This window comes from Chrysochloris asiatica, unplaced genomic scaffold (genome assembly GCF_000296735.1).
Source record: "Chrysochloris asiatica unplaced genomic scaffold, ChrAsi1.0 scaffold00491, whole genome shotgun sequence".
Taxonomy (NCBI): Eukaryota; Metazoa; Chordata; class Mammalia; order Afrosoricida; family Chrysochloridae; genus Chrysochloris; species Chrysochloris asiatica.
The window spans coordinates 430224-432735 of NW_006409009.1; positions in this window are offsets into that span (position 1 = coordinate 430224).

Below are 2512 nucleotides of genomic sequence, written 5' to 3' on the forward strand. Positions count from 1 at the left end.
AGATAGCAACATAGAGACTGAGAGATATTAATCATTTTCCCAATGGCACACAGATAATAATAAATACAGTAGACAGAATTCACACTTAAATTGTTGGTCACTGAAGCCCATGGTCACTCTGTTTCCTCATGATTCAAATACTTAAATTAGAAGTTCAGGGAACTGAATAAAGGTACATCTAAGTTATTACTTTAATTTCAGCTTGGACACTAAGAATGAAATCCAAATCCTGTTTTGTATCTCCCTTTTAAACTGGTTGTGGTGGTGGTGTGTCTTGGAGTCGGTTCTGACTCATAGCGGTATTGCATAGGGTTTCCAAGGCTGTAAATCTTTACAGGAGCAGAAAGTCTCATCTTTGTCCCCTGGAACATCTGGTAGTTTCAAATTGCTGACTTTGAGGTTAGGAGCCCAACTCATAACTACTATGCTACCATAGATCAACTAAATTACTCAGTGAAGGAGGAAGTGGGCAACTGAGACAAAATCCAGATAGAACATGAGAACAATCTTTTCTGAATTTTCATTTGCCATCTCCTGATTTGATTCCCTTCTGTATTCTCAAACATCCATATGATAGTTGAGACATCAAGAGGCAATGACTACTGTCTGTTGTGTTATAGCAGAAACCACACACACACAAAAGCACAGTGTACAGGGTGTCTCTGAAGAGGTCAAGGAAGCCAAATGAAAGGATGAATTGAAAGAGGAGAATAAAGTCAGGTGTCTTGTGTCTCTTGTAATACTGATCAAAATCAAACCAGGCTTCAGCTTTTTCTGGACATGACCTGGTATGTTGTTGTTGTTATATGCCATGGAGTCGATTCCGACTCATAGCGACCCTGCACAATGACCTGGTATAAGTTGAAAAAAAAAATGACTATGCCCCTTTTAATTTCTTAGAATGATAATAATACATGTTACGTTTTTCTGAATGTGGTTGTGCAGAATAAGGATGCTTGTTACATAGAAAACTTAGTTCAGGACCTGGAATTGGGCATACTTCAATAAACTTTTATGTCACCATCATCATCATTGTCATTATCACCATCTATAAGATCATTTTGTTGTGTTTAAGGGCTAGGTGAGAGGAACTCATTTCTTGATCTGGTGGGGAAGTACCTATGGAAGTTTGAATCAATGTAGAAAAAATCAAAATACTAAGTGACTTTTCTAAGACTTCTAGCCTATGAGGTGAAACTTATCATTTCAGTGTTTCTCCCCTGTCTATCCCAAGTGTTCTACTTGTCCTGATGAGAAGGCAGTGATACTTCCCAGCCTCTCTGTCTACAATCTCCCATGAATCTCTTTGGGTTGCTGTGAGTCTTTCTAGGGCAAGACAAAGAGGAGTGTGGTCCACCATAACTCTTCTGCCTGGAAAGTGATGAGGGCTGAGGCTCGGTGACAGGACTGACAGGAACACTGCTTCTGGCTTGGGCTTCTGAAACCAGACAACCACAATAAAGAAGAGGCATGATTGTTGAGCTCTTTGGACTGGAATAAGCAGACTGAAAAGACAAAGGCAAGTTATCTATAGTTGTATGATCTTGAGAGCTAAAGTCCCAAAGCTCGCAATTAACCAAATGGGCTCATATTATACTATTCTCTGAAGACTTGTTAATATTAATAAAACAGTAAAGAGAGAAAGTTAATGTCCCTGATACCTGGCCCTCCCATTCTAAGGAGGAAGCTCATCTATATTCCTCATTTTCACTTCTAATTTCTAAATTGTGGAAACTTAACATAAAAATCAGACTCATTTCTGCCCAATATTTCTATTAAAACATCGTGGTGTGATTTATCATCCTCAAACCCACTGCAACTGCAAGGGAGAAAGATGAAGCTATCTACTTCCAACTTTAATTTCTTATTGAAGCAGATAGCCTCATCTTTCTCCCTTGCAGTTGAACATGGATTTGAACTGCTGACATTGAGGCTAGTAGTCCACAGATCTTTTGGGTTACAGTTCAGTGCTTATCCTACAGACAGGATAAGCCAATGCTTATCCAAACTAGGAGTCCTGCTTCCATTAGACACCTGGAGTTTATCCTATGACAGACATCATTGTACTTCAAGATAGATACTGAAATGCTTTTTTTGACAATGAATGTGACACCATTCTGTTTCAATTTTCATTCCTGACATTATGAACTATGTGACTGTCTGATTCAAAATGACCAGTACCAGTCCAGTTCAGCCCAGTAATGCTTACGATATCAATTTTTATGTGCTTCTTTTCAGTTTTGAGAATTTCCAAGTTTCATAGATTCATACATTGCATATTCCACATTATGATTATTAATGGATGTTCGCAGCTGATTCTTAGTATTTTGAATTGTGCCCCATCAGCAAATGAAGGTTCCAAAGATTTTCTCCATTTCCATCTTTAAGGTCAACTCTGTTTTGAGGAGGCAGCTCTTCCACAGTCGTATTTTGAGTGCCTTCCAATTGAGGGAGGGACTCAACGTCTGGCACTATAGCTGACAATGTTCCTCTGCTATTCATAAGGTTTTCA